This window comes from Vombatus ursinus, unplaced genomic scaffold (genome assembly GCF_900497805.2).
Source record: "Vombatus ursinus unplaced genomic scaffold, bare-nosed wombat genome assembly UNPS02014799.1, whole genome shotgun sequence".
Classification (NCBI taxonomy): domain Eukaryota; kingdom Metazoa; phylum Chordata; class Mammalia; order Diprotodontia; family Vombatidae; genus Vombatus; species Vombatus ursinus.
This window is the reverse complement of record NW_020954577.1, coordinates 6566255-6593551: the sequence shown is the minus strand read 5'-3', so window position 1 is coordinate 6593551 and position 27297 is coordinate 6566255. Positions and strand designations below refer to the sequence as shown.

General features: G+C 43.3%; 1 protein-coding gene across 5 annotated transcripts in view; it reads right to left on the bottom strand.

The window, feature by feature from the left end:
* The window catches only part of SKAP2 (src kinase associated phosphoprotein 2), a 191924-nt gene that overhangs the window by 137466 nt on the left and 27161 nt on the right, over nucleotides 1–27297 (bottom strand). The gene's annotated exons all lie outside the window — the stretch shown is intronic.

Sequence of the window (27297 nt, the reverse complement as noted above, 5' to 3'; positions counted from 1 at the left end):
GTCTTCCCCACTGCTAATGATTTCCCTGAGATTACCTCCCATTACACAGTACAGACCCTAACATACAGAGATGTCGCATGTTGTATCCCGCATTACACCTGGAGCTCCTTGCTTTGTCCTGAGCTCAGGGCCAGACTTATGAAATGCGTGTTGACTGATTGACTGACTGACATACGCTGCTGTTGTTATCATTTCAATCGTGTCCAACTCCTCATGACTCCATTTGGGTTTTTCTTGGCAAAGATACTGGAGTAGTTTGCCATTGCCTTCTCCAGCTCATTTCACAGATGAGGAAACTGAGGCAAACAGGGTTAAGTGACTTGCCCAGGGTCACACAGCTAGTATCTGAGGCCAGATTTGAACCCACAAAGATGAGTCTTCCGGGCTCCTGGTCTGGCACTCTATCCACTGCACCACCTCGTTGTCTCAACCGATGTATAACCAACTCACAACTTTAAATGGGCTGTGTTTCCAACACTTTAAGCAGTCGATCAATGAGAATGTATTAAATACTCACTCTGACCCCAGAATACACAGAGAGTGGTTCCTGGGAGAACCTCCGGCTGGACCTAGAATGAACTAAAAGCATCGGACTGTGGTAAACAGTACTCTAACCATGAACAGCCAGATAAAACTGATGATTCAGACTCAATGAAAATGTCAATTTAGGGCACCCCAACCCCGCAATGGGAATAGGAACTCCCCCCAACCTCCCCACCTGTCAAGCAGTAGGAGACACTGAGAAGGAAGTCCCAAGTGGGGATCTCTGAAGGCCCTGGCAGATGGGTCAGCCTCAAAGGGATAAGCAAGGAACTGACTAGAGCAGAAAGGAGATTTGGGGTGTCAGAGGAGCTGCTGCCGGGCCTGGCCCTGCCCCTGACGAGCTACGTGGCCTTAGTTCTTTAAATTCCCTGAACATCAGTTCCTTTATCTCTATAGAGTGGCCAGATGTCAGACTTGGTTCAACCTCAGACGATGCTTGCTTCTCTAGGGTATAAAGTCCTCCGGAAGTTTGCTCTGGAATTGATGAAGTCTCCTTAAAAAGATGAGAAATGGTTTTGCCAAGGTTAACTTCTTGGTAAAGTATAAATTTGTTCCTTTTTCTGAATTGTCCCCTGATACTAATCTGAAAATGAGTCATCTGCAGACAGTTCATACACACCTGAGACTTGGGCTTGATAAAGGGAAAGAGAAAAGAGAGAGGCAGGGCGGGGGCAGAGGGAGACCCCCAGCTGGGAGGTCAGGCAAAGAGAGGCTAGCTGCACATAGCCAGCATCTGATGTCCTGTAAGGAAGCCTGGAGAATCATTAAGCCCTTTTCTTCAGGCGACCACTGCAGTCCCAAGGAGCGCAGCGGATGAGAGGCAACAGCTGAGCACCATGAAAGCTCCTGGGCCAAACCTGAAGATGCAAGGGTGCAAGCTGACATCACTGAAGCCACAGTACTAAAAAAAGGAAGGAGTTCCTGGGCCCAGAAAAGAGGATTTCAGCAAAATCCTTCAGAGTCATGGACCAAGCAAGGGCAGAGGGCACAGAATGGGCAGGCCAACCCCAGCCCTACCCTTCGCAATGTGCAGGGTCAGGGAAGGGGCCAACAGCTGAGTGACCCCTAAGGGACTGGGAGATCTCCAATGACAGGAGATTTTCTCCATCCAAGAATTTTTTAACCTGCTTTTAAAGATGACAGAATACTTGAACTTTAAAAAGATTCTTAAATTTTTCCCTCATTCAGCAAATGGCAGGAATAGCTAAATGAAACGAAATTAAATGAAACCTACTTTTTACTCCAAGTTACTAAAAAATGCTTTTCAGGCTTATAGAAAAAAGGATGCTTTTTCTGAGTTAGAAGCCACCACCCCGTCCACCTATAGCTGAAAAAGAATGCCTACTCTACTGCTCCTGATAAATAGTCATGTGGCCTCTTTATAAAAACCTCCAATGACCAAGAACCCACTACTTCCTGAGGCTACCCCCCCCCGTCCCACCTTGGGAGAGCTCTAATTGGGGGGATAGTTTTCTCAGTCTATCATGCCAAAACTTGCCTTTTTGTAACTTCTACCCTTGCTGCTAGTTCTGCCCTCTGAGATCAAACAGAATACATTTACTTAAAGACAGCCAGTAGATCTCCCCAAGGATTCTCTTCTCCAAGCTAATCATGACCAAGTCCTTCATTTGTCTTCATATGGCATGAATTTGGAGCCCTTTACCACCATGCTGAGTTCTTCTCCAGCTTCCTAAAATGTGATGCCCAGAACCAAATCCAATATTCCAGAGGAGATGTGGCCAGGGCATCATGCAAGGGACCTATCACCTCCTCATTTCTGGAGGAATCGCTGCCCCTCTTAAGGCAGCCTAAGACTGTGATAAGCTTTCTTGGCTTTCTGGCAATCATAATCAAGACCTACAGGCTATGACTTGAGGAGCCTGGAAACCATCACTATATCTATAAATGACCAAATGAATGGATAAGGTATATATTCCCCACAAACCTATTGCTAATACCTAAAACAGACTGATAACTTCATTCTCTAAGTTATTGAAGAAATGTCCCCTGTTGAAATGTAAATAGCTCTAGTGGATCTAACACTTTAAACTAGAATTGCTGATTAAGCCCTTTACCATTTGTCAATTAGCCAGGTGAGCACAGAATCCTGCCAAGCCACCACTGAGAGATGTTAACAGGTAGATTTTCATAAAGGAAACAACAAAGAAATGAAGCAAGAGGAAAATAGCAAAGCAAAATGGCTAAAAACCAATAGCAAGCAATTATCCTAAGGATAGCAATTTATCTGTAGCAATAAACCACAAGTATTCTGGGGAAGGTTGGAATGGTTGCAGTGACTGGAACCACACAGGTTTAATCTGGTAGTATTTCAGGAAAGAGGGCATTCCACTGGCTTAGAAGAAGGGATCAGAGAAAATATTTTCAGGGCATGGTTACAGGATCAGAGAAAGGACACAAGAAGTGGACTAAGTGGGCAGACTTTAGAGAACGGCATGGCAGGTAGCATTGATGCCTCCCATTAATGTAGTACTTTTGTATCTTTTATCTCATATAAACTTTGTGACCACCCTATAAGGGCAAGTCTTTCTTAAAAATTATTTATTTAGTATTTGATTTTTCCCCAACTATATGTAAAAACAATTTTTAACATTTGTTTTTTAAATTTTGAGTTCCAAATTCTCTCTCCTCCTCCCTCTCCACTCCCCTTATTGAGAAGGCAAGCAACTTAATATAGGTTATACATGTATAGTCATGCAAAACGTATTTCCATATTAGTATTGTTGTAAAAGAAAACATAGACAAAAAAACAACAAAAACAACCCAAGAAAAATAAAGTTTAAAAAAAAAATTATGCCTTGATCTGTATTCAGATTCCATCAGTTCTTTCCCTGGGGATGGATAGCATTTTTCCTAAGTCCTTCAGAGTTGTCTTGGATCATTGTATTGCTGAGAAAAGTTGTCATTCACAGCTGATCATCAGACAATGTTCTGTTACTGTGTACAATGTTCTCCTGGTTCTACTCATTTCACTTTGCATCAGTTCATGTAAGTATTTCCAGGTTTTTCTGAGAGCATCCAGCTCATCATTTCTTATGACACAAAAGTATTCTATCATGATCATATATCACAACTTGTTCAGTCATTCTCCAAATTGATGGGCATCCCCTCAATTTTTAAATTTTTGCTACCAGAAAAGACATGCTATAAATATTTTTGTACATATAGGTTATTTTCCTTTTTGTTTTTTATCTCTTTTGGGATACAGACCTAGCAGTGGCCTTGCTGGGTCAAAGGGAATGCATGTTTTATAGCCCTTGGGGCATAGTTACAAATTGCTCTACATAATGGCTGAATCAGTTCACAACTCTGCCAACAGAATATTAGTGTCTCAATTTTCCCATATCCCCTCCAACATTTATCATTTTCCTTTTCTGTCCTATTAGCCAATCTAATAGGTCTGAGGTAGTGCCTCAGAATTGTTTTAATTTGCATTTCTCCAATCAATAGTGATTTAGAGCATTTTTTAATATGGCTATAGATAGCTTTGATTACTTCATCTGAAAACTGACTATTCATATCTTTTGATCATTTATCGATTGGGTAATGGCTCTTATTTTTATAAATTTGACTCAGTTCTCTACATATTTGAGAAATGAGGCCTTTATCAGAGAAATTTTTCCACAGTTATGACTGCTAATTGTATTTCCTTCTATCCTATTTCCCCGTTTATTCAATTCGCTCTCTCCTTTCACCCCGTCCCTCCTTAAGTGTTTTGCTTCTGACTACCCCCTCCCCATTCTAGAGGGCAAGTATTTCCACCCAGGTTGACAAATGAGGAAACTAAGGCTCAGACAGCCTACGTGACGAGTAGTAAACGGCACTAAACCAGTTCTCACTTAGGGTAGTGTTCCTTCTACTATACTGGACTGATTCAGTTGTGAAAAACTGGTTTATACTAGACATACCTGGGCTATGACAGGTTTCACTGGGGGTGGGGGCAACCATCTGTCTGGAGGAAGGTCATTCCTGGTGCTGTGTGTGAGAAGCAGGCCAGGGCAGGTGGATTCCCACTGAGGGGAAGAGAACAGAAGGATGCTGGAAAGGTAGGAAGGCACCAGCCTGGGAAGAGCTTTCCTAAACTAAGAGAGCACTTTGTCCCTGATCCTGAAGGTAATGGGAGCCACTCTCACGGCTGGAGTTTATGCAGTGGGAGAAGAGGGGGACTGGCATGCTCTGGCTTACTCTAGAAAATCAGCCTAGCAGAAAGACAAGTAAGAGACTTGGTCAAGAACATGAGACTCGGCCATTGAGAGATCACTGGTGACTTTGGAGGGAGCATTGTCAGCTGGAGGACGGAAGAAAGAGAGAGGAGAGGCAGTGGAGACCCCAAAGCTGATGAAGACTTTTATTGGGAGAAGAATGCAAAGGCAGGAGCAGATGTAACCGACTGGCCTCTAGAACCCTCCCTGGCTCTGGACTCAAAGGAGCTGGGTTCACTCTCTACCACTTACTGCCTGGGAGATGCCAAACAGCTCACAAAATAAAAGGGTGGGCCCAGAGGGCCTCTGGGATCCCTTCCAGACAATTTTAGAAGAAGAAATGGTATGCTTCTTGAATGGACCACACACACACACACCACCATCACCTTCTTTTGACCTCGTATATGGTAGATTCTGTCTAAAGTAAAGAAATTAAAGGTTTGCTCCAAACTCTTTTAACCACATACTAAACTACAGGGTTAGTCAGCAGAGTGTGATGGAAAACACTGAGCTGGGACTGAGAAAACCTGAGTTCTGATAGGCGACGCCTCCCGCTCTCTAAGGAGGCCAAGTGAGTTCCTGAAACCTCTCGGGGCCTCAAACTTTGCTCCTACAAAATAGATGGTCCCCTTTCCAGCTCAAAAATGCTGATCCTTTCAGGAACTTCGAGTAGCGGACATCTCCCAAGGTGTCTGCTCACTTTTTACAAAGCTCAGCCATGCAGAATGACACAATCAACTTCTGCAGGCACTGACGATGTGTTCTGGGGAAGGAGCTCTCAACAACCACGCTGACCCCCAAGAAGCTACTGTTGTAATGAAATGGAATCATTAAATAACCCCAGACAATCATGGGCCTTCGATAGAGAATCCATATTTACAAAATACATATCCGATTAACAAGCTCATTCAGCTAAATGTGTTTTATACCTTAGGACATATAAAAATTATTACAATTAATTTCCCAATCCACAAAAATGAGAAGAGAACACAAATAAGAAAAACATGCATGCATATGAAACAAAACCTTTATTATTCAGTTATTTCAAAGTCTTCCAAGCTTTGCACTGATTTTCTTTGATTTTCATTTTACATTAACTTCATCACCAAAAAGTGCAAATACTGAAATAAATAAAGAGCTAGCAAAGAAGAATTCCATTAATCCACACCACAAATAATCTGAGTAAGTAAAAATTGGCCTCATAGCTTCAGACACTGCCTCAGACGGCTGACTCTAAAGCACGTTCTTAGTCCCAACCTCTTGTCCATCTGCAGCTAGGTGACCTGAATGTGTCAGGAAGGCGGAATTCCTAATACTAACCCACCAGAATGCTTCTTCTGAACGTTCTCATCACTGCCAATAGTGTAACTAACCTCTCACCCAGCTGGCTCACCACCTTGCAGCTCCCATATTGGACGCCTTCGCCTCCCTCCGTTTCCCTACCATGTCTAAGATCTGACTGCTCTACTCCAAAGTCACCACGTAAGAAAGACCAGGCTAAATGTGCATCGTGAAATTTTGGAAAGCTGATAAAAGCTTGCTTTCTTATTATTTTGCCCCTTTGTATGAGGAAAAAGAAAAAATCAGGTCACTTCCATTTCCTGTAGTTAGGTTCTAGTTGGGACTGTACTATATAACATCTGTACTATATCACCAAACATTTTTATTCTCTTGTTTCATGTATGCACAATATCTAAACACAAGGATCATGTTCTTTATAATTCCCCCAAATTCATACTTGGCTATACATGCAATAAATGTCTTTAATAGATGAATGAACATATTACACATACATCTTCACATTCTAGGTGCTGTATTTTCCTTATTTTGCCCTCCCCCAATTTTTCTAATTTTAAAATTAAATAACCTAAAAATTATTAATAAAAAATAAAATCAAAGCTTATAAAAAAGCACTCTCTTGAGTGCATATGTTGAATACTCTTACACTTTACTATAACTCTAACAGCTACACAGCATAACTTCTTATAAGGTAAGCCCATACAAGGCAGTTACTAAATTATCAGAACAATTTCATTATAGGGTAAGTCTCCACCATAAAGCAATCACCTGAATAAACAAACGTAACAGACATTTATTAAGTATTCACTATCCTCAAGGCATTAATAGAAGCATTGTGGCTACAATGACAAAAAAAAATCATCCCTGCCCTCAAGGAGCTGACATTCTGTTGGGAAGACACAACAATTGCAACTATAATACAAAATCACACAAAGTAACCTTAAGCGGGAGAAAGATGCACAGCTCTGGGTATCAGGAAAGCCCTCATGCCAGAGATGGTACCGGCGGCACGTCTTAAAAGAAGGCCAAGGTTCCAAGAGGCAGATGTCAAGAAGGAGCGCCTCAGGGGCAGCTAGCTGGCGCAGTGGATAGAGCACCAACCCTGAAGTCAGGAGGACCTGAGTTCAAATCTGGCCTCAGATCAAACACTTGACACTTACTAGTTGTGTGACCCTGGGCAAGTCACTTAACCCCAATTGCCTAAAAAGAGGAAAAAAAAAAAAACGCGCGCCTCCCGCGTGTGGGGACTGTCCAGTACAGGGCATAGCCCAAGGGTAGCTGGATAAGAATAAAAGGCATGAAGAGGAATAATCTGAAATAAGACATGGAAAGGATGTGGAAGCCAGACTGTGGCAGACCTCTAAAGCCAGGCAAGAGTGCTTGCGTATGGTCCTATATGGTGCCATGGAAGCTTTTTCAGCAGGGAAGGAGACAGGATTCAGTCTCCATTTGGCAGCTGTGTGGACGATGAGAGGGAAGAGAAAGGAGGCAGGGAAACCCATCAGGAGGCGCTTCTAAGGTCTGACCTGGTAGAGGCTGCCAGGTGAGCAGAGGGAAGGGGACACAGGCCAAAGACAGCAGCATGTGACCCATACACCATCAAACAGCATGTCACTTGAGCAAGGTCAAACCCCAACTGGTTACTTGTCAATTAATACACTAATTTTAATAACCTAAACAAAACGCAATTAGAAAGGTAACTCTAGTACAGAATAGAATCCCTAGAATCCACTTCAAAATCACGTATAACTTTCTTTTAGATTATTCATGCCACTACTACCCATAGGCAGTTAAATCAAGGGTTGACTATTGCTTTATCATGAAGCAATAGAGTTTACGTTAATCATGGTCCCCTCACCACGGACAAGCCAGTTGAGATCAGTTAGTCCAATCCCATCAGATTACAAATGAAGAAAGAGAGGCCCATGGAGGCCGGGGCTTGACCACAGACACACAGGTAGGAAGCAGGACAGCTGGCATCTGAGGCCGCCCTGACTCCAAACCCAGCAGTCTTCCCACTACGCATCACACCCCACCTCTCCAAACCCCATCTGCCTGGTTTCAGACAGGCCATTGATCTTTCATGGGTTCAATAAACATATTCACCACTACAACAAGGAAACCAAACACAATGTCACCCCATATGTTCCCCCTGCTCTTTCTGAAGGAACCTCACCACTCAAGAAGCATTTCTTGAGCACCAGTGATGTGACAGGCACTGTGGTAAGTCCTATGGAAATAAAGATAAAATGATGGGGCAACACAAAATTGTTGTTGTTTGTCCTTCATTCTCAAAGAGGACCTGATGTCATGCACGACTTGTCAGAGAGCTGGACTTAAATGAGGCAGGGTAAGTACCAGGTAATTTCAGGGGGCAAAGCACCAGCAAGAGGAGGTGCAGGGCAGGCCAGGCCTTTTGGTAGAGGGTATGGCGTTTGAGTAAAGCTTTATAGGAAGATGGAGATATCAACAGACGAGAAAAGAGCCCTAGGGGATTGGGGAGGCCGTGCAAAGGCAAGACGTGGAAGGAGATGGAAGGTTAAACGTGGGAAAGGTTAGCTGGGGCATGTAGTGCATGAAGAGCACCATGCAGTGATCCTGCAGACAGGGAAGGTAAAACAGATTGCACACAGTGGGCTGTAAACGCCCAATGGAGGGCTTGTGTTTGCTCCTGAAGGCAACAGGGAACCACTGCTGCTTCTTGAGCAGGCGAGGTGACACAGTCAGATTATGCTTTAATAGCTGGGGGTGGTGGGGAGGAACAGAGGGGGAGACACTTGAGGCAAAGAGACCAATTCAGAAGGTCCTGCAAGAGCTGAGGCACGAGAGGGGATGAGGACCTCAGTTAAGGTGGTGGCTGTGGGAGTGGAGGAGTAGGCAGATGAGAAGCAGAACTGACAAGACTTGGCAACAGATCGGGCCAGGGGATGAGAGAGAGGGAAGAGTTGGGAAGAACTGTGAGGTTGAAAAATTACCTGAAAACCAGGCTAATGCTCAAACCACTTCCGGGTTCTAGAACGGTCCAATCATGATAAATCTGACTCCAATAAGTGGGATGAAAACAGAAGGGGTAGTATGGTTAAAAAAAAAAAGTGTGTATGCATTCTGTATATAGATGCATACACATATACAGAATACGTATATACACATATATACACACACACACAGACACACACACATATATACATACATACATGTATATGTATATATATGTATATGTGTGTATGTATATGTGTGTGCACACACACACACACACACACACATACACATATATCTATGTTCTGAATGTGGGGCCAGAAAGCCGAGTTTCTGTTTCACTTTTCTCTACCACTGATTGCCACAGCTCATTGTAATGGGCAGGGCCCTCCTAGGCCAGCCATCAGGAGACCCAAGCTCTATTCTCAGCTCTACCCCTCCGGAAATCCAGTCACTTGACCATCCTCAGGTTTAGGGTCCTCATCTGTAAAATAAGGGCTTTAAATGGTATGACCTCAAAAATCCCTCCCAGACCCAAAATTCAATTTTAAAAAATCTATGATGAGACATATATGAAGTGGGAAATGTTCTGTTGAATCTATAACTAGGATGTTTTAAGTGCAACACACTGGGAAATCAGGCACAGAGTTCTTCACTATTTATTAATTGGGACTCCACACTTAAATTGGTAATAATACTGATCAACACCACAGTACTAGACCATTTCCAGAGTAATTGTACCTCACCCACATAGATTCCCCCATTACCTTCCCTGTATACAATATGCTTCGTAATTTCCATCCTCAAACTACAGTGAACTATTGGTGCAGCTCATTAAAATTGCTATGTTATCCCACTACATTTTAATGGGGAATGAAATGATGTTTAAATAAGTATAATTTGCAATATACCTTAATGCTTGGAAAAGGCAACATATAAATCAATGACAATTCACCATTAATGCCACTAAAAGTATAGTCTTTTATATTTTCCATAGAAAATAACAAGGTCTAATCAAGGCAAGCCACAAGAACACAGAAATTTCTTGTGAACAGACAAAAATACTTTTTTTCTCCTTCAGGGAAAAATAGCTTTCGGAAAGCTCTGGTTGCCCCACCCCCGGCTCCCACAGGTGAACTAACAACAAAGAGATCTGCAGACTCGGAATTTTAGAAGTAGCTTGCTTCCTTAAGGACAATCGGTCCAAGTCTGCCCAATGCCCAAAGGCAGAAAGTCTGTAGCACGTACAGAAGGACAAAGGTCGGGTTCACAAACTACTCTCCTAGACACTGGCAGGTTTTATAAGTGCACAACAACAACAAAAACTCTTTTGTCTATTAAAAAAAAAAACATTTTAAAGGTATTTTGAGATTATATAAAAACTAGCCAATGCAAATAATGTCACTTCATTAGAGCTGAGAATTTTTAAAGTATATTTTCTCTGTCTTTCTAACAAGAGAGATTGGTAATTTCGAGAACACTGTCCTTACTGCCTAAAACTCCCACAATTTAGCTCCGGAGCAAACGTCAGCAGCACAAATCTTTACCGGCTTATGTTTTAGATAAAACCCCCAAATGCGGCGGTGCACAGAGACCAGCCTTTGGCCTGGCCTGTCCTCAAACATTTGCATTTTTAAACAAACTGAACCAGCCTTAAAAGCATTTTCCACGGCTCCTTAGAGCTCTGGTTTGCTATTTCTTCCTTCCTTTTAAAGAGAGAGCGGTTACAAGGAGATTGCCATAGGTCGACAAAGGCCAGCTGTTTGATTTGATCAGGTATATTACTGCCTGACCATATCAAATCACTCAACCTCACCCTTTTGCCTTTTTTGGACCCTAGGTTGCCACTGAGGTGACTATTTATTAGTAAGTAAATACAGTCGTGGTCATATTATGCATAGTGATATGCCCTAAGGTCCTTTTATTGTGAAATGAGTGTATTTGCCCATATACACTTTATGTCTGTGTTAATGCCAGCACTTGCTTTAACTCTCCCTAAATCCCAAAACACGCCTTGAGATTTTTACTGTAAAATTCATGCCAAAGCACTTTTTTGTTTGTTTTAAAACACCAAAATGTTGTTATCTGCCATTAGCTTCTCTTGGGAGTCAGAAACGGAAAAAAAAAAAAGCCCAATTTCCCCTAAGTTGAAAAAAGTAGTTAAAAAACTGAATATTCAGAAATAAAACTTACTATATTTTGACATTTGAGTTCTAATATTACATATGTAATTTCAATTTAGCATCAAAAATTACTCTAGTAACATAGATAAAAATAAATTTTAAGCTTTAAAATATATTAGCAATACGGAGTTAGTTTTTTTGTTTATTTTCTGGGCTTTTTTTTTTTTTTTTGCAATGACTATTCAGACCAGATTACCAAAAAAAGTATGATAGTTGAAAGGAATAAGTGACAATTATCAAAAATACAACAATAAAATCAGCATTGTCTGAGCCCAAATCACTGTGCTGCAGGGTTTTCTCTGAATTTCTGCTGCTAAAGACCAGGACATACAGTGTGAGTGAGAAAAGCTATAAAACCATAAAAAACATTTGCTTTTTCCTGCCCTGGCCCCCTAGGATCATAAACCCCAGACCATCTCCTTCCCGAATTTCTCTTTTCTCACTGGTTTCTTAACTGCTGGGTTATAAATAGCTTTGTCTTCCATTGAAGACGCACGTTTTCTTCTGCAGACTCATTTCCTGTGGGAAATGATAGGTTCCAAATTCCATACAAACACTTTATTAGAATCCAAAGTTTCAGACTTCTAAGGCTATCTATATTAATTCTGATACTTCACAAAGTGTAAAAATCCCAACTAAAACATTCATTTTACTTCCAACATTGTTAATGAAATGTACACACTGTGCTATTATTTTTTATTGAAAGATGGTAACAACAAGTCAGTATCAATGGATCAACATAGACTAGGAGCAAAATTGATTTTCTATCATTGGACTTACTGGGCAAAAAAACAACAGTATCCAATTGCATTCAAGCTGTGCTAACCTATTTGTTAAAATGCATCCTTAAATGCTAACATACTGGAGACTGACTTCATCCACAATTTCAGCAAATATTCATACTGTACTTATTGTTTGTATTTTTATGAAATTATGTATCACGTCTAAGCCGTTGAAAAGCAAACCCCCAACTGGCTATGGGCTCGCCTAGCCCGCGACTTCTTTTGTCCGTCAATCAACAATAAAGTATTATTCTACCATCACAAAAGGAAAACCTTTGCAGGCAGCAGAGTTCTATGGGTTGTGCAAATGCCCAGTTGCTAAGAAGCAAATATGCTTCTCTTCTAATCAAATAGCCAAGCTCAGCAATGCCGCTGGCTCCGGGCAAGAAGCAAATTCCACCAGCCACAAACTTAGAAACAGTCTTGAATTATTTGTTGCTGACCGCTGGCTGAACCCTGTCCTGATGAGCACCATCACCATTAGCCACTACTCAATGTATTCCATCAGCCAATGGCAAACAGCAGCCTGCTACAGCTCAGGCTACAAGAAATTGATCAAACAGGGTAATGAGACTATTTCTTCATGGAGGTTATTTTAAATGAATATAAATATTTTCTTTCTACATAATTTGCCACAGAAAGGTCACTGAACTCTCTGTGATTCCAAAGAAAAATGCTACAGTATCCCCTTTACATATTTGAGTTAAGATAAAGGCAACAAACAATTCTGGGTATCTTTTGATATTAAGCACAAATTCTAATGACCTGGCATCCTAGACAACAGATTAGCTCTAATATTTTATCTGCCCATTGAGTTCCAACCAAAAAGCTGATCGGATGCTATTTTAAAAATATAAAACTAATCATGATTTGCCAATTAAAAAACATTTGTAGGAGAATATTTCTGTTTAAAGATAGCACAATTAATCTCTCACGTGGATGATTGTGAACGCATGAATCACAACGTATGTCTTCTTAGCTCAAGTTATTAAAATTTGATATAATTGTTGTAAATTATTTAGTGAAGAATTCATTTTTCTATAGCCTACCTCCTCCTGCTAGACAGTAGGATAAAATGCATGTTAACTCTTCCAGTTGGCATATGAATCATTTCGCTGACATCTGATCTAGCTCTCCTAACAGGGTGGCATTTATTGCTTCTTTTGCTATCCATACTTTAAACCAAACCACACACCAAAAAAAGCCTTGAACTCCTGAATAATGGGACAGAATGGCATCCCAGTCTTTTCTGTTCAAATGCTCTAAGATCGTTCTAAAATTTTAACACAAGACATTTTTAGTTGCTATATAGAAGATTGCTGATATGGTATTTTTACAGCTAATTAAAACCATTTAGTTATCAGAAAACATTCCTAATTCACATACCAGTAATAAAAATGATTCAAAATAAATATTTCTAATATATGGTAAGAGACAATTACTCCAAGAAGGATTATCCATTATATATTTCTAATTAGAAGTTTGGACTATGGGAAAAAATGCTTTCATGTGGATAAGTTACTCTGAAAACTTGGTATAGATAACTAATGTAAGATTATTATGATGCATTAAATAACATATTAATTTCTTTTTAATTAGGCAATGAAGAGGCAATAAAAGCATGATATGGCTTAAATGATCAAATGAGATCAAACGACTACTTATCTGAACTTAAACTTTTTTTAGGAAATTACAAATGTTGAAATTACATTTTGGCGGTCTTTTTGGGGGGTAAGATAATCTTTAAATTCACTTATGATTTTTCCAATCTCTATCTGTCATCAATAAAAGGATTTTTAGATTACTGTACAACATAAGCTGTTTTAATGTATAAGTGATAGTTTCTGGTGTTTTGGGAAATAAGGCACAATCAAACACACTATCCACAAATCTTTTAAATTGCTTATGGATACCACCAAATATGACTAGATTACAAAATGAAAGACAAAACAAGTCCAGGAACGTCCCTTTAAAAAAAGCCCCAACAGATTGCTGCTATGTGTTGTTGGATATTTATTTATGTCACTTGGTGGCCAAAGTAGAATAAGTTTCCTTCTTGGTGTAAAGGAGTATGAAAACAGCTATTTTCCTACTGTGGATATTTAGAAATCCATAGATCTATTTACCAGAATTTTAAAACCACAAAAATGAGGAAAGGCGCATACACACACACACACACACACACACACACACACACACACACAAACAGGTTTAAAAGAAAATAAGTAGCCTAGGACAACCTCTATAATTGACATGAAGTTCATCTCTTCTAAAAGAAAAAGCTACTAAGTGTTTAAAAGGAATCAGGCCACAAGGCTGAAGAGAATGGAATCAAATACATGCTGTTTATTCTATTTTTCTCCTGTTAAAATTTTGCCATAATCTGAGAATAGACAAAAATTCATAAATCTCTAAATAAAAATCAATAATCAGTTAAAAGAAAATTAGGATCTGGCAGCAGGAGACACCCTATCAACTGTCTAACAATATAACAAATTCAGTCTAAACCACAAAGAACCAATTTAACTTCTGGTGCCAAGGAGCCAGATGGCACTGCTGGAAAAAATTAAGTCTCCAGATTGGCAGCTCGACCCTGTGATTATTGCCCAAGGGAGGACAAAGTGGAAGAAAAGCGGGAGGTTCAGTAGGATGGGGATAAATCAATTATCACCAACTTGCTACATCCTTCCCATGATATTTTAATAACAGGTCCTAAATACCATACAAGTGGATATTCATGGTTCAAATGGTTCCAACATGCTAGAAGGTAGGAAAGGAAGGAACAAAGAATATGATAAATAGTAACCAGAGAGAATGAGTTTCAAATAAATATTAGAGTGATTTTTTTGTCACAGGAAATAGACCAGAGCAGAAGTTGAGGAACAGACTGCTGCAACTGGCCATAGGCTACAAGTCGTCGGCGCTCAAGTTTTTATGCCACAGCGCTACTTTGAAAATTCTGAGCCCTTTTTTTTTCTCTTTGCTTTGCATTTGGTAACTGCGCTCTCAACCTTCTGCATGTTTTTCAAAAAATTAATCCTTCAGTGGATTTAAATTCACAGTGAAAAGATGATTCCCAAGGACTATTTTATGACCTAAAGAATAATTTGCATTTTCTTGTATGTTAGTATGTTAGAGAGAAAACCACATCTCATGCATTTTAATGTGCATTTGAAAACATATGAAAGCCCAAATGAACTACATTTCCCCCAATTTGTAATACTTCTCCCACTTCCATCCTGTAATTCAATTCAACATTAATTAATCACCTATGATGTTCATAGCACTACTGAAATCCAATCCACGAAATATTCAGTTAAAATTAAATAGTGTAAAAGGATGAAAAATACATGTTAATATATGCAACTGTAAGAAATTCATGATCAGTTTTTGCCATACTACTAAAATACAGGGGTGCCATTTATTGAGCAATAGCTAGAAAAATGTACGCTGAGATTTGGACTTTGTATCACTAATCTTCCATAGTGTATTACTGTTTCTGAGCATATGTAGCTACTTTATATCATTTTGAGATGTGTAGGCCAAAATAGCTAAAGTTTCCACCTTAATATTAAAAAACTCAGTAACCTACCTGTAAAACAGTTGCAAAAAAGAAAATTTCCAAATAAAAAGGGTGTTGACTAGTACAATTCACTGTTGGTGAACAACAACAATTTGAATTGAGTCTAGCTATTTTTATTAACTACAAAATCAATCTGTTTCATTAGTAAATTTGTCTGGTTAAGAAATCAAGTTTTCAGGCTAGCTTATTGAAGCAAATAAAAGCAAGAGATAAAAGCGGCTTTTCTAATAGAAAAGTGGCTCCCTCATCTGTAAAATGAAGGGGCTGGGGGTACACAGACTCTGAGGTCCCTTCTGGCTCTGCAACCATGATTCTCTAAGATCTGGAAGCCCAGAAAGGCCCCTGTTGAAAGATGAGTTCAATCACCTCCACACAAATTTGATCAATGTCCACTGAAATCTACTCTGATGGATTTCCTGGCTTGTGTCAGAGCATCAGGGTGCGGCTTGCTCCCAGAAGTCTCTGGGGACCCGCTCAGTCCCTGCCCGGTGCCTGGACACCTGCACTGATTGATGGCCGCCTCTGCTCAGGAATCATGTGCTTCCCCCAGAGCACTGCTAGACCTTTTCCCATACAGAGCTCAATTTTAACAAGGATCCCTTAACAGCTTTGCTGGAACATGGACAGGAAATTCAGGCTACCCGTGGCCATTCTGGCTTCCTTGGACACATTTTTTCCATCACCATTTTGGGATAAACAGCTGTTAAGCCTTCACTTTCCACAATAAACAGACGACAACGATTTTGGTTCTACCAGCTAGTTCACACAAGTGTCCGGGTTGCAGGACACCAACCACCTAGGTTCGTATATGCAAATAGATTCATAAAAATATGAAGTGTAATGGCTACCTAATGGATTTTTAATAATAGATGAAAACTAGATAGAAATGGCAAGATAAAAGAAAGGGAAGATGAAAATAATGAGAAAGTAGGGGAGAAAAAAGAGATAAAGAGAAAAACGATGTCAACAAGGAAGGAGCGGATCTCTGCATCCCTAAGGCATAGAGGGAAATTTTTAAAAGGTATGATTTTAAAAGTCGAAATTCGTATCGGGAAAAAATCAGGTATGCCACAAGGGTCACTATATTATATTTCAAAACTAAATTTCACACCTGTAAAGAAATCTGTCAACAATAATCCTAAGACATTTTGCCTTTGACAGGGTAGGACTGCTAATGAGCAGATGTTGCCGTCAAAATTTCAAATACATAACTTCAAGAGAATAAACAACTTCAATAGGATTTGACTACAAAATATCACATATCAAAGTACGGACTGATTTCATTTTAAGAAAATCTAATATATGAAAACCCACATCTATACAACAAAATTCAGATGTGAGTTTTTGTGTCTACGGACGCCTTCAAGAATGTCTTCCTTTAATGGAGGAGACCCTGGGCCCTCCAAGACTCTGCTGGTAATGCACGCATTCTGCCCTACCTAGCAAGCAAGAAAGGTTTCCAGGATGGCCCACAGACAGCCTGTGTCCATCACCCAAGGTCCCATGAAGCTGGGCTCAAAGACACTCATCATAAAGCTAGCCAAAGAAGAATCAATTTGTTTGCCACGGTAACTTGTGGTTTTCATTTTACATTTTCTTCTTTCCTCAGAATTTAATAATTACCAACAAACATAAACCTCGCAAGATACGAAGAACAAGCAACAGGATTCTATTTAAAAATACAAAAACCCACAACTATGAACATATTTCACATGGTTTTAAGAGTACTTAGTACATTAAACAAGGTAACATAAAATCCCCATTTGTGTCCCCTTCTACACTTTTTTGTTGTTGTTTTTTTCTCTGGATCTATGATGTGCTGCTCAGGTGTTTTTTCCCATTTCCATCATTACCCACTAAGTCATGCCCATACCCCATCCAAGAAAAGCATTTCCTCAAAACAGCCAGGCAGTGTCAGGAGAAGAACATCAATGCACTGGCCATGAAATGAGTGTCTGAAAACGCAATGCGTGCCTACACTTGACATACACAAGGCCGCTGGCCGTGAGAATACAGCCTAAACTCCTCTACTGAGCTTTAAAAGCCCTACACGACATGGTCCCAACCTACCTTTCCAGACTCCCCCAGCTACCCTCGGTAATTCTACCAAATACCTCTTTGTTCCTCACTCACAACACATTCTGGGGCAGCTAGGTGGCCCAGCAGATAGAGCACTGGCCCTGGAGTCAGGAGGACCTGAGTTCAAATCCGAGCCTCAGACACATAACACTTACTAGCTGTGTGACCCTGGGCAGGTCATTTAACCCCACTGCCTAACAAAAACAAACAAACAAACAAACACAACACACTCTCCCCATGCCTTTGCTCTGACCGTCTCCCATACCTAGGATGGACTCTCTCTCCTTACCTACACTCAGGAGTCTCTCTCTTCCTTTATTTTTATTTATTTATCTTTTTTGGGTGAAGCAATAGGGTTTAAGTGACTTGCCTAGTAAGTGTCATGTGTCTGAGGTTCTCTCTTCCTTTAAAACACACTTCCAACACTATCGCCTGAATGAGACCTGTCCTCATCTGCCCAAATGCTAGGGCCCTTTTCCCCAAATTACCTTGTATCTGACCAATTTAGCCAACAAAATTTAACCAGTGTGTTTTTATGTAAGTATATGTATATATGTAAGTATATGTACATATGTGTACATACATGTACATGTGTGTGTACACATATATACATGTGTGTGATATTTTCTCATCTGTAAAACTGGGATAATCACAGGACCTATCCCTCAAGGATGTGGTGAGGATAAAATGAGATAATATTTATAAAGAATTTGCAAACCTCAAAGCACTACATAAATGTCGCTATTTTTTATTAGTATTTGTCATCTCCTCCATTTGAACATAAGCTCATTGTGAGGAGAGATTATTCCATTCTCTGTAGGTACAATCCCAATGTCTAGCACCATGCCTGACATACAGTAGGTGCTTAATAAATACTTGTTGATTGATTGATCATACTAAGGTCACTTAAGGTTTGCCCAGAACACTAAAGTCATAAATTCTGGAAATACTGAACTACGGCCAAAGGCTGCTCTACAGGAGGCTGAAGGCATTTGATGTTGCCAAGCTAACGTTGACGTTGATTTGTTCCATCGACACTTCACACTCTGCTCTCGGGGCTGTGGGGAGGCCCCATGAGATCGTGTATCTAAAGTGTTTTGTACAACTTAGAGCACAATAGAAATGGAGTTTGGGTGGGTGATGAGCTCAGCCTCAGCAGACACAGGGACCCCACATCTTCACAAAAACCACTGGCAAAGAGTCACTTGAAGCTGTGTTTAGGGAGGTGGGTGCAGAAGAAGCAAGATGACATCCTGACCATCCTCTGCCCTGGCCAGGCCCACCAAGCCATCACTGGCCAACTGTCTGCTGCTCTAGGCACCCCCTTTTAGGCAAGGCTCTGAAAAGCCACATAGTACACAACCCAAAGAGGAGAGCCTGGATGGCCAGCCCCCTGGAGAACATCCCACAAGATCAGCTGACATAGCTAGGGAGGCTTAGCCTGGAGAAGAACTGGAAGGACAGTGGTCCATGAGTAAGTGTAAGCCCATCACGGACGAAGCAGGTAGCACACTGGCTCCATGGGGCAGAACTAGGAACAAACTTACAGAGAGTCACTTTTGGGCTGGAAAAGGTCATGGAACCCTTGCTGACAGTCATGGCTATCCCAAAGTGGAATGAGCTGCCTCAGGGGATGGTGGGCTGCCCTTCACGAGACAAGCCCTCATCTGGGATGTTCTAAAAGAGTCAGGGAGATGTTGGATAAAGATGGCTGCTGGGGCACCATGATGGAGGGGAAAGATCTGGAGCCACAGAACCCAGATCTACATCCTACCTTGGCCACTCACAACTTGCATGACATTGGCCAAGGCACTTTTACTGCTCACTCTCCTCCCCTCTAATTCTATTTGCTGGATTAGATCAGAGGTTCTTGATCGAGGGAATGTGAATTTTTTTTTAAATAATTGTGTTTTGCCATAACTGGTTTCCTTTTATGCATTTAAAAACATCGTTTTAAAAGGGGGTCCATAGGTTTCACTAAACTGACTTAGAAAGGGACCCGTGACACCAAAAAAAGAGCAAAGACCCCCCTGGATTCGATGATTTCAGAGGCCCCTTCCCATTCTAAATCTGTCAGTATGTGGATCCAAGAGTCCAACAGAAGCTGGGTGACTCAGATTCAAGTATGTTTAAAAGCTCCAGAGAAAACGTCCCTTACTAGAGGGTTATCAGGCCAGCCTGCCAATGTTCTGGTCACCTGGTGGCTTACTGTATTCCACAGACACTGATTTCCAAAAGTTTCTAGATGATTCAAATAATATAAAACCAGTCAGTTACAAATTTCCTAATTTTGCTTCCTGGCATGATATCACAATAACTTACAATATTTATAACCAATTAATAATCAATCAATCACAATATTTGCAGCCCTGGGATTTTCCGCCACCATCTGGAAAATCCCCAATTCTGCTCTCTAGAGGGGACCCTGCCTGCCATGGTGCATGTTGAGACTAGCGCCTGAGTAGAAATAAAACAATATTATGAATCATGAAAGAGAGAGAAGTGATGGGGATAGCCCAGAGGCTTGGTTTTAAGAGTACTTAGACTGGGCATCGGGGACAGAACCAAGACCGTGGGCCTCCATGTTGCTGTTATGCCCCAGAGTGTGAACTGCCTAGATCTTGGACACAAAGATGATACCAATTGAGTCATGAGGTCCAGATGCCTTCCTGGCAATGCCTTCTGAGTCCCCTGGCCACAGGCCAGGATGGGTAGTCCATCCACAGGACTATCTTGGACAGGAAGCACAGACGGAGAGGAAACTGTGGCAGACCTGAGGGGCAGCAGCAGGTTGGACTAGAAAGCCCTTGGGGCCCTTTCTAGCTCTGGGTCCACTAAGGCAGGGGCTCTCACTCACTCAGTCTGGATCACAACTGACAGACTGCCCTGAGCTGTCCATTTCTTTCTTTTTTTTTTTTTAGGCAACTGGGGTTAAGTGACTTGTCCAGGGTCACACAGCTAGTAAGTGTCCAGTCACTCATCTGAGAAGCCCTCCCTGGACAGGGAAATGAGGAGAACCCTGTTGGCTCCTGGGCCACCTCTGCTGTTGGACAGCCTCTGTAGCAGGCCTATGGAGAGACCCCTAACTTCAGTTCTGGACCCTTCTCCAGTACACTCCCACAGGGTCTTAGCACTTCTACTTTTGAGAACTGCCAGCTCCAGTCTCTCTCCTGAGCGGCCATCTCCCATTATAAACTGACTATTGGACAGGCCTAGCTGGATGCCCCCATCATGTCCAAACGAGAAATCATCATCCTCCCTCCAGACCCCACCCCTCTCCCAGTGTTCTCATTTTATTGGAGGCCACCACCGCCCATCTGCAGCCCCAGCATCCACGCCCCACCCTCACTTCTCCCTCCCCAGCTCTCATCTGGCTCTTCTCCATTCTACTACTCCCACCCTGGCTCCACACTTAGCCGCTCACTTCTGGACTGCTGCAATCTCCTCCTGCTTGGTCTCCCTCCCTCCAGTCTCTCCCTATTCCCATCCACCTTTCAGTTGGTCATTATGCACTTACAAAGTGCCTACTATGTGCCCGGCTCGGTGCTAAGTGCTGGGGACACAAAAAAGGCAAAGCACAGTCCCTGCCCTCAAGGAGCTCACAGTCCAATGGGGCAGATAACACAAAAACAACTACACACAAACGAGAGAGATAAAGGATGAATTAGAGATAACCCACAGAGGGGCCACACAACTCTCAGGGTGGTCTGCCGCAAGGGCCAGCGTGGCTGCGTCCCTCTCCTGCTCAGTAAACTTCCGTGGCTCCCCAGGACCATCGAGATCAAACGTAAACTTCCGCCTGGCGTCTGAAGACCTTTATGATCTGACCCCAGCCCACCTCCCCAGTCTCATTGCACCTTGTTTCCCTTCAAACATATTACAATCCCCCCAAACTGATCTTACTGTTTCTCACACATTGTCCCGCCTCCTATGTCGAAACTGTTCATCTGCTGTCCCTTGAGCCTAACATCCACCACTCATCACCAATCCCTGGGTCCCCTCACAACTCCCCTCAAGGGTCACCTTTGTTTCTACATGAATCTCCCATGTGTTGGTACCTCCCCTCCCCCATTATCTTATTATCTTGTATCTACTTGGTATCTGTCTACATATACCAACTCTCACTGGGCTAGACTATAACCTTCTGGAGGGTAGAGACAGCTTTCTTTTGTCATTGTCTCTTCAAAGCCTTGTACACAACAAACCCTAACAAAATGCAAGCTGAGTTGCTGAGTCCATTACCAGGCCTGTGCATTAGGAAGATCATTCTGGAAGATGCTTCAACTGGCAAGGAGATGAGATGCACGGAGACCAACCAGGAGGCAGGTACAATGAGAGCGGCTCGTGGCAGAAGGGATAAGATGGCCTGGCATCAGATGGGCTCTAGGGGACGGAGGAGAGTCAAGAGTCAAAGCTGACTCCAAGAGGGAAGACACATCAACGTGGATTCGGAAGGTGTCTGGATGGAGGCAGTAGCTGACCCTTTGGGAGCTTCTGAGATCACCAAGTCAAATGGGAAGAGAGCAAAGGAGAGAGGAGCCAGGGCAGGGATGGTGACGGGCCATCGAAGGAGGGCAGGGATGGCGGGGGGAAGGGATGGTGAGGGGGCCATCAAAGGAGGGCAAGGATGATGAGAGGCCATCGAAGGAGGGCAAGGATAGTGAGGGGCCATCGAAGGAGGGCAGAGATGGTGACAGGCCATCGAAGGAGGGCAAGCATGGTGAGGGGCCATCGAAGGAGGGCAGAGATGGTGACAGGCCATCGAAGGAGGGCAAGCATGGTAAGGGGCCATCGAAGGATGGCAAGGATGGCAAGGGGCAGGGATGGTGCTGGGCCATTGAAGGAGGGCAGGGATGGTGAGGGGACATCGAAGGAGGGCAGGGATGGTGAGGGGCCATCAAAGGAGGGCAAGGATGGTGAGGAGCCATTGAAGGAGGACACCCAGGAGAGAGCAGCATCATAAAAACACACAGGAGAGAAAGCAACTAAAAGTGGAATATGGCAAAGGGTCCAAAGTCACAGAAAGATCAAAAAGGATAAGCAAAGCCACATGTTAAAAAAAGAAAAAAGAATGCTTTCTTCTTCTTTTAGGAATCCTGGCTAGCCTCAGCTTGTTCTGACTCCCGCCATTCTTTAGAACCATGGCACACTGCTAAATTCATTCTCTGCAGCCTGCCTTCACTCCCATCATATATAAATATACATATACATATGTATGTATGTACATGTGTGTTCATATATACATGCATGTGAATATGTGTGTATATATTTCTGGAGAGAGGTATAAATGTGAGTCCCATGGAGCCATCCAGTCCCCTGTGCACTCACACCAGTCCCCTTTCGTCCTCATAGATTTGTTCCTGGCTACACCTTTAGTATCTCATCCTAGAATGTCCCCTCCCTCCTAGGCTAACCCTTGGAATTCAAATCCATGGCACCTCTTCTTTATCTGGGGCCTCTGAAGTCCGCTCCCCCAAATCTTGGGCATGGGCCAGGATACACCCGGCTCTTCTCGGTTTTACCATAAATGCAATGAAGGAGTTGTCAATCCTTACCTCCCCCAAGCCCAGATCTTCATGATTCCTGCTTCGACAATGGCTCAGATGAATGAATGAAAAAGTATTACTAAGCTGCTGTCCATGTGCCAAGCGCCATATTAAGCCCAGAGGATACACCCAGAAGGCAAAGGGTCAGAGAGAGAGAGAGACGCTTTTTCTATGGAGGGTGAATGATAACTTTGTCCAATACAGTCCCAAAACCAAGGCTGGGGAGCTCTCCGAGTGATTCCACTCCACGTGTACCAGAAGGCGTGTCAGCTGAAAGACTACTGAGTGTTACTTCCTGAGATCACTGCTCTCTAGGCAATACGAGCCCCAGTTTTTAAATGCTAAGGTTTCTCACCTATTTCATCCCCTAAAATGAGAGGATCACAAAACGAAACACCCTATGATAAACAAATGGAGAGCCTCAGAGCCGGGAAGGCTGGGTGCAAGGTCTGTCTCTGACCCAAACCAACTTAACTTCTGAGAGGTCATCAATACGGACAGAGCAGGCAGCTCCTATCTGCACTGGTGGAGGCCATCTCCTCATCTGGGAAATCCTTCTTCCAATGAAATCATCCATGTCCAGACTCGGTCCTTGTCCCTATGATTATAAACATACACATACCAGAAAAAACCTACCATCTGGACAGACTGTCAGAAGCACAAAGAGCTTCACTATGAGAGATACAGAGTGAAATCTCATCCCCAACTGATGGCAGGGAAATATGTGTGTGTTTACACACACACACACACACACACACACACACATACACATACACACTCCCACTCTGACACATAATTTAAAGATGGTGAAATTACAAGATTTCTACTGAGCTGAGAATGTGAGAAAATTACCTTGTTTGCCAGATGCAGAGCAATTGTAAAAATATACACAATGCAACAGTGATATTAAAACCAGGACTGTGATACTCTTCCTCTAATTAGCACATTCATCTCCCAGTTCCTTAGAATAAAAGAAGTCGATATTTTGGGAAGAAGCGAGGTTGGAAGAAGGGAAGAGCCATTTCACTCCAGGCAGACGCCCGGCTCTGCTCTACAGGAGTCGCTTCTGGCCTTCACGCAGTCTGTGCATGGTCGTACTGAGACAAAGTTTGTTACCCGCTTATTTAATGAGGAATTTGGCAGATCTGTTCTCCCTCCCACCTCCCGCCACCCTGCCTTGTGCCTTCGCTTTCTCCACTCCGCTGCAGCACTAATTGTATTGGGGGGGATGGGAATCACTACCACAAGTCCCCTCAAATCCAGAGCCTTCCTCTAAAACCCTAGAAGGCCCAGAACTTAAGAATGCTTCAAAGGAACAAGCACATTTTGGCACCAATTGATGTACCTGGTCCTTCTAGTGTTTTAAGAACATCTGCCCAGAGGCAGGGCCAGGGAATAATTCTATCCCATATCCAATATCCCAGGGCCGAACTCCTTTCAGAGTAGGGCCTCTTCAGTCCCGCCTGTCCCCTCACCGCCACCTGCCACACAGAGGGGCCCCTGAGCACCCCGCTTCAAGGATGGCTAACGTCTTCTCCCTCTCACTAGTCACAGACTCAGGTGAAAAGGGCAGGAGGGGGAAGTGGAGCAAAGAAACCTTTTCCTCTTGCCTCAGGAATGAGCCTTTGCCAATAGGATGGGGAGAATTGAACTCATTAAGTTAATGTGCATGAAAAGCACTCAGACACACATGGCTTAATCTCTGAGACAATCATTTGCTACTGGGAAGCTCAGCCAGGTAGCCCAGACATCAAAGAAATGGGCCCTGGGCAGACAGAGCAGCATGGGCCAGGGGATCTCGCATCCCACGAGGAGCAGGGAACAGACAAGGAGGGGCCTTGGACTCTGGCTACAGCTCGGCTGTGGACCGACTGGGCCACAATGAGCAAGAGGTTTAGCCTCTGGGGGCCTCGAGGAAGTATATAAAACGAGAGGGCCGAACCAGACAATCTCAAAGGCCTGAAGTCCATGAGCCATTCTCACCATCTCCCTCATTGGCTCCCTTCTCCTTGTCTTCATTCAGTGAGACCCCTGAGGAATTTGCCCAGGTTGGTGGAGAGAGGCAGTCAGAGAGGGTCCACTCACAGGCATCTCAAGTCCTTGCGAGAACTGGACCCCAAGGAGTGGGAACAGCATACAGAGGTTTGGCCTCCCTCCTGCCAGTAACCTCACATGTGAGGAGCAGAGGCAGGCATTGCTGGGGGCTTCTGAGATCTCTCAAGAGCCCTGGGGGGTGAGGGGATAGAGAAAGTACCGTGAAGGCCCTCCAAGAGGCCGCAACAGCCCAGACCACAGAGTCCCCATACCCGGCACCCAGGGCCACTGGGGCTCTTGCCTCATTTGGACTCACCGAGGACCTGGCTAAAAACTCCTCTCTCCCCCTGCCCCAACAAACACACACAAGCTTCTTATATTCTGTCTGTGCCCTTCCCCTAATTCTGGGCACCTCAGCACAAAACCACATAGGGTCCTGGAGAAGATCCACTCCCACTAGGCAGAGTGGTAGCGGTGGGCAGGAACAAGTGGGACAGAAGAGAACTGAACAAGAGAAGGAGGTCTCTGTGGAATGGAGCTATCTATCCCAAGCCCTGGGCCTCCAGCTCAAGGGCACAGCCAGCTGAGGGCCCAGGCCCACTGGTGCTTGGGAAGCAAAGGGGGAAAAGCCCCTTTCTGGTGCCCTGTCTCAGCAGCCAGCAAAGGGCCAGGCCCCCATCTCCCGGGGTTCTCACCACCTCTTGGTCATATGCATCTCTGCATTCCACAGGCGAGGGAGAATAATAGGAATGGTCTAGCCCCCTGTAGAGAAGCACTTACTTCAAGCTTCATTCAATAAACCAGAGACTATGGCGAGCCCCATGGAGTTCGATGTAATGGGATTTAACCTGTACACGAATCCCATTTAGAACAAATTCCCCAAAGGGTCATGTGGATTTTTTTAAGCTTGGTTCAGACAATTACATATTGCATTAGTAAAAAGGTTAAGCACATTCTTGCTCCAAATTCAATCAACTAGAATTTCCCCTTAAATAATCAACATTCCACAGAAAAAATCCAAAAAGGGAAAAGAGCAATACACATAAAATCAGACGGGGCCTCCAGCAAGTGCTCGGTCCATCCCTCAGTGATCGCCTGAGGCAGCCCAACCCTAAGGACAAGCTCAAACAGCCAAGACGCTTTTCCTGACTTTGGGCCCAGTCTGGCCTCTCTGCACCTTCTCCCCCTGCTTAGGGGGCTGTTCTGGGGCCAGACAGAACAAGTCTCGGCCAGACAGAACAAGTCTCTGCCAGAAGACAGTCCTCGAGCCCCGCCCTTGCCACAGTCTTCTTTCCTAGGCTCAACACCCCCAGCCCCCCCGACCAATCCACATACAACATGGACTTGAGGCCTTTGGTCACCCCAGCTGCCATCTCCCAGACCCAGCACCTCGGCAATGTTCTTAACCCAGGGCCCCCAGAAAGGCACACAGTCCTGCTGATGGGGTCTTCAGAAGGACTATCACCTAATTCCCAGGAATTAGTTTAGTCCAAGATTCTGCTAACTTGAGCAAGCTTGGGTTGGGTTTTCTAGGAATGGCTGTCACACTCCAAGGCTGATTTCCATTCAGCTTGCAGTCTACTACGACCACCAGATCATTCTCAGACTGCCGTCTGACCCCACCTCCCCAACTCTGTACTTGTGAAGGTGATTTTCCAAACCCAAGTTAAGGCTTTACATTTCTTCCTATTGAATTCAGTCTACTAGATTCATCCCAGGGTTCTGGAGCCTGTCAAGGTATTTTTGAATTTTGACTTTGCCATCCAGTGTGTTAGCTATCTGTCCCAGTCTGGTGCCATCTGCAAATGTGATGAGAATACCACGTGCGCCTTTATCCAAGTCTGATAAAAAATGCTAAACCACTCTGGGCCAAAGAAAGATCCCTGGGGCACTCCACTGGAGACCTACTGACAAACTGACGCTGAACCAACAGAGTTCAGCCAATCACCCTGTTTCTAATCCATCTAACTATACTGTCTCATTGATATTATTCCATCTTTCCCATAGCAATAATTCTTCCTTATTGGGCCATTCACCCTCATTAAGTCTCGT